Genomic DNA, 6,391 nt, shown 5'->3' on the forward strand with positions numbered 1-6,391 from the left:
CTCTTGTGATTTCAATACTCCATGATTTTTTTAGAAGTTATTTTTTAAATCTATAAATATTTGAGTGATTTTCCATCTATCTTTTTGTTTTTGATTTCTAATTTAATTACACTGTGGTCTGAGAACATAATTTGTTATAATTTATATTTATTTTACATTTGTTAAGGTGTGTTTTGTGGCTGAAAATGTAGTTTATCTTGGTGAATGTTCCATGTGAGCTACAGAACAGTGCGTATTCTACTGTCATTGGATGATGTATTCTACAAATGTCAATTAGGTCAAGTAGATTAATGGTACTGTTCAGGTCAATTTTATCTTTGCTGACCCTTTGTCTGCTTGATAATATTCATTATTGGTAGAAAGAGGTTGAAGTTTCCCACCTTAATACTGAATTTGTCTATTTCTCTTGCAGTTCTATTAGTTTTTTCCTCAGGTATTTTGACACAGTATTGTTAAGTGCATATATGTGTAGAGCTGTTATGCATTCTAAGAGAACTGAATCCTTTATCATTATGTGATGTCCCTCTTTATCCCTGACAGACTTCTTTGTTCTGAAATCCATTTTACCTGAAATTAATAGAGCTACTACAGATTTCACTGGGTAGCATTAATATGGTATACATTTCTTCATTCCTTTTCTTTTATTCTACCTGTTTGTTCATATTTGAAATGAATTTATTTTTGTTGTCATCATAGAGTTTGGGTTTTTAAATCAACTTTGACTATCTGTCTTTGAACTGATGTATCTAGACTGTTTATAATGTGATTATTTATATAGTTTGAATAATATCTGTCAAATTTGTTTCCTATTTGTCAAATTTATTTTTTGTTTCTTTCTCCCCTTATTTTCTACCTTCACTGATTTTATTTAAAGTTTCATAAGATCGTATTTTATCTCCTCTCAGCATACCTTTGTACTTCTTAAAAACATTTTTTAATGGTTATCCTGGAATATACAATATACAATTTCTACTAACCTAAGTACACTTTCAAATAATACGTATCTTCTTGGGTAGAGTATGTATTTCACAACAGAATTTTCTCAACAACTACTTCTCATTCCTTTGGCATTGCTATCATTTATTACTAATTCATATTTTATAATATAAATATAATGTGGGTTATATTTCATTTATCCGATAGTTTGTAAGTATTATTGCTCATAACAAACAGATGTCTTTTAGATCAATTATGAATGAGAAACCTGAAATATTTTATTTTGCCTTTATTATTCATTCTCTGACCTTTTTTCTTTCTTTATGTACATACAAATTTCTGACCTATGTCATTTTTCTTCTTCCTGAAGAACTTATTTTAAATTTCATGCAGGGCAGTTTCTCCAAATAAAATCCTTCTGCTTTTGTTGTTGTTGTTTTGTTTTGTTTTTATTTATCCCCCACTTTTTAGCTGACTATAGACTTCTGATTGGTGGCTTTTTTTTTTCAATCATATAAATATCTCACTCTATTTTCTTGTTGCTCTCATGGTGTCTGATAAGAAGTTCCTTTCATGTCTCCTTGTTCCTCTATAGTCACTAACATTATCATGTTTCTCCCCACTTTCTGGCTTCCTTTGTTTTGGTTTTCTACAGTTTGAATATAATATGCCTAATTAAGTTGATTTATTATGGAAATTTTTGTTGATTTTTTCTTTTGTTTGTTTTGTCAGTGGGTGGAGGATATCCTGTCTGGTGTTCTCTGTGCTTCCTGGAAGAGTGGTGTTGTGTCTTACACTAATATTGAAAAGTTCACAGCCATTGTTACTCCAAATATTTTTCTGCTTTATTCTCCCTTACTTCTCCTTTTAGTAATCTAACATAGCATATGTTACAACTTCTGAAATTGTTCCACAGCCTTTAGATGTTCTGTTATGGTTTTGCCTCCTTTTTCATCTTTGCATTTCAGTTTGAGAAGTTTCTATTGACTTACCTTCAGGTTCACTGATTCTTTCTTCGACCACATCATCTCTGCTGATGAGCTCATCAAAGGCACTCTTCTGTTAAATTTTGTCTTTTTTGATTTTTTCTTCGAATTCCCTTCCTTCTTGCATTAGCCATATGTTTTGCATGTTTCCTACATTTTCTGTTAGATGATTTACCACATTATTCATAGTTATTTTAAATTCTAATAATTCTGGCATCTGTATCATACCTGAGTCTGGTTATGCTGCTTGCTTTTTCTTTTCAGACTGTGCTTTTCATATCTTTTGATATGTCTTCTAATTTTTTCTTGTAAAATGAATGTCGTATCTGGTAGTAGAAACTGATATACATAGGCCTTTAGTGTAAAACTTTTCATTAATGTGCAGAGGCATTAGGTTATACTCAATAATTGTTGTATTTGCCAGCCTTCAAATTTCTCTTCTGTCCTTTTTTTGTCTTCCCTTTTGATTTTAGTCTTTGCTATGTATTTCTCTTCTCAGAAAGTTTGTGTCTTGTAACTCTTTTAGTTCTAATTATAATATAGAAGCCTTGTTTGTGTGGTGGTAAAGTTCAGTGGAGAGAGAGCATTCAATAATCTTCCAGTTAAATCACATTCTTCCAGTGGCCCTGTGTTTCTGGGCTGTGACATTTATATGTCTCTCCTGTGGTATAAGCTATCTTCCCTTACCTCTACTCCCTTAGCTGGCTGCAATATTTCCAATACATTTCCTTAAAGCTCTGGCCATGTTCCTTATGGGAAAGCCCACAAAGTTGTAATACAGTCCTAAGATCGCAGCCCCTAGTAGTTATTCTCTCTCATTCAAATCCACCTTCAGCCTCAAGAAATTTGTTAAAATTACCAAGTTACCTTTTAGCTGTTCCCATTGGTTTAAGGTTTTAGCAGCTTCTCTGCTCCATGTCAGAAGATCTTGGTTAACTCTCTAGATATATCTGTTTCTCAAGATTTTGGAGTGTCAGTTTGCCCAGTGTCCTTAACTCTATTCTGAGCCTAAGAAAAATAACTGGTTTTGGTTTATCCAGCTATTTATTTTTGTAAGGATAAGAATGATGACTTTCTTTTCATATTGGAGCTCGAACCTTAAGTTCTCTAATTTTTCACCCATTAAATTTTAATAAAATTAGCTGTTTTTTACATTCATCTCAATTGGAATTAGTCTTTAAAGAATTCATTCTGATTCTTATGGGGAAATTTGTTTTAAAAATAATTTTTAAATTGGAATAATATTCTGGGTCCTTATAACGATCATTTAGCTTGGCTTACCTATGCTTGCTCTTAGGAGGATTTAATGTTGAAATAATTATTAGACCACAATCTCTGACAAGGTCTTAAGATATCTCTAAACATTCCTCATGAAGTAATTATAATAATACTGATAAATAATGTTAAAATGACATCTAATTATTACTGAATCTACTAAGTTTCAGACACAATACCAGGCAATTTGAGATGTATCATTTTCTCTGAACCACATAACAACACCCTCTTTACAGATAAGGAAACAAGGATTGCAGAAGTTACTTATGTTTCATAACTGATGAGTAACAATCAAAATTTAACTCTAAACACCTAACAAATTGTACAATACTAATTGGGAACAGAGTTGTTCTTAAAACTTACCTGTTCCTATAAATATGGGAGTGCAGGTATCCCTTCGACCTGATGTTTTCCAGTCCTCTGGATATATCCCCAGGATTGGGATTGCTAGATCATATGGAAGTTCTATCTGTAGTTGTTTAAGGAACCTCCATACTTTTCTCCATAATGGCTGTACTAATTTACAGTCCCACCAACAGTACAGGAAGGTTCCTCTCTCTCCACATCCTTGCCAGTATTTGCTATTCTCTGCCTTTTCTCTTATAGCCAGTCTGATTGAGGTGAGGTGATATCCCAAAGTGGTTTTGATTTGCATTTCCCTGATGATTAGTGACATTGAGCATTTTTTCATATACCTGTTGGCCATTTGTATGTCTTCCTTTGCGAAATGTCTATTCAGCTCCTTTGCCCATTTTTTAATTAGAATATTTGCTTTTATGCTGTAAAGTTGCCTAAGCTCTTTGTATGTTCAGGATATTAATCCGTTGTCTGATGCATATTTTGCAAATATTTTCTCCCATTCTGTAGGATATCTTTTCACTCTATTGATTGTTTCCTTTGCTGTGCAGAAGCTTTCTAGTTCGATATAATCCCATTTGTTTATTTTTTCCTTTGTTTCCTGTGCTTTTGGGGTGTTATTCATAAAGCCATGGCTCAGTCCTAAATCCTGCAGAGTTTCCCCTATGTTTTCTTCTAGAAGTTTTAAAGTTTCAGGCCTTATATTTAGGTCTCTAATCCATTCTGAGTTGATTTTGGTATATGGTGAGAGGTACAGATCAAGTTTCATTCTTCTACAAATGGATATTCAGTTTTCCCAGCACGATTTATTGAAGAGGCAGTCTTTCTCCCATGTTTATTGCAGCTCCATTTACAACAGCTAGGTGATGGAACCAAACTAAATATCCATCAATGGACGACTGGATAAGGACATTGTGGTATATATACACAATGGAATACTACCTGGCCATAAAAAAGAATAAAATTCTACCATTTGGAACAATATGGATGAGGCTAGAGAAAATTATCTTAAGTGAAACAACCCAGGTACAGAAAGACAAGTTTTTTCTTCTTCTAAATGTGTGGATTTATTTCATTTATTCATTTATTTACTTATTTATTTATTATTATATATAAATGTGGAGTACAACATTGATTTTTAATAATTGTGTAGAATGTGTGGTGGTTAGAAAAAAACTGTTCCTCATACAGGCTGCTAGATTGTTTTTTATTCATATAGAAGAGGGTGCAGTATAATTTTGAGGATTTCTATTTACAACAAATGAGCCTGAGATTCAAAGAAAAAAAAATCAGAGTTGCTCAGTTGGAAAAAAGGAGAAGACTGCATAAAGCAATCCTGAAAACTACCCATAATATGTAGATTAGACAGTTTTAGAACAATTGAATATACTCCCTGTTAGTATAAATAAAACTTTTATAATGCTTTGATGGTGTTAATAAAACATTTTAAAATAGCATGTCTTTTAATTCTCCTATGTATAATTGCTGTTTCATTTTCCACAGGAAAAAAAAGGTAGGCTAGTTCTCAGACTATACAAATCCTTGAATATAAACACAGATATAAGAGTATGTATTATAAATATTTTCTCACAATTTGTGGCTTACCTTTTGATTCTTTTAATGGGTGGTATCTCTTGACTAGTAAATATTTAATTTTTATAAAGAACGTTTCATTTTTATGGTTCTTGCTTTTTATGATTTTACTAAAATTTTCTTCTGTTTTCTTCTTTTGTTTGGGTTGTTTTTCTTTTTTTTTGAGATAGAGAACAACTCCAAATCATCTTTTTTTATATATAAAAAGGGCATACTTAGCAAAAAACACACCAAGGAAAGAGTTGCTATGGCCCAGGAGACCAGGCAGGGAAGTGACAGGCCTTCTAAGCCCTGTCAGGGGGAAAAGGAGGTTTGGGACAGAGTGGCCGGAAGTGCTGAATGGTGGGGCCCACAGGAAGGAGAAGTTTTCAGCTGGATCAACACTTTTGGTAGGTCATGGGTGGGACTCACAGTGACATTTTTGCTAACTCTTGGGGGGTACAGTTAGTGTTGCTAACTGGAGTGAGATCTGCCCCTTGATTCCTGGAGGGCACCCACCAAGGGACACAGGACAGGAAGCCCAGGATGGTTAGTGCAACTCCAGGAGAAGGCCAGGATGAAGGAGGCTCTGCAGTGGCCTGGAAAGGTCCACATACTGAGGCTGAGGTGCTTCCTGTGCCATGCCGGCATTCCACTCTGTCTCTGACAGGCATTCTCTGACAAGGACTAAGGCATGGATGATACCTGTCGCTTCAGGTGCTCCATGGCGCTCTTGCTGCAAGCAGAGGTGGGCCGGATCTCTTTGTCCATCTTCTCTATGATTGGCGGCAGGACCGTGTAGTTGCTCTGGGAGCTCTAGGCACTAGGTGGCTTCATCACCTGCCCAGAGCCCATGGACAGCAGTCCAAAGTCATTAAACAGTGGTCTAAAAGGGACAGCAGCTCCTGCCACAGAGCCCAATGGTGATGGTACGCTTCAGGCTGTAGGGACCTGGGTGCCTGGTCCAGGGTGCTGGAGCCTGGGGTGCTGCCCTTTTTAAGATGTTAGCTTTTATGTTTCAATTTATACTTAATTGTTAATTAATTTCTACATATTCTGCAAAGAGATGGTTAAGTTTTTTCTTTTCCACGTGGATATTCAGTTTCCACATGGACATTCCACATAGAATCATTACCATTTACTGAAAAATATTATCCTTTTTCCATGAATGACCTTGGCAGTTTTGTCAAAGCTCAATAGATCTTATATGTGAGGGTCTATTTAGTCTCTTTCATTTCAATTTCATTAATCTATGTCTGTATTTA

The 6,391-nt window shown here is 34.7% G+C and overlaps 1 pseudogene; it reads right to left on the bottom strand.

The window, feature by feature from the left end:
- Nucleotides 1-5,676: 5,676 nt before the first annotated feature.
- On the bottom strand, nucleotides 5,677-5,981 carry LOC134379168 (cyclin-dependent kinase 2-associated protein 2-like; annotated as a pseudogene).
- Between the last annotated feature and the right edge of the window lie 410 nt (nucleotides 5,982-6,391).

This window comes from Cynocephalus volans, chromosome 5, assembly GCF_027409185.1.
Source record: "Cynocephalus volans isolate mCynVol1 chromosome 5, mCynVol1.pri, whole genome shotgun sequence".
Lineage (NCBI taxonomy): Eukaryota > Metazoa > Chordata > Mammalia > Dermoptera > Cynocephalidae > Cynocephalus > Cynocephalus volans.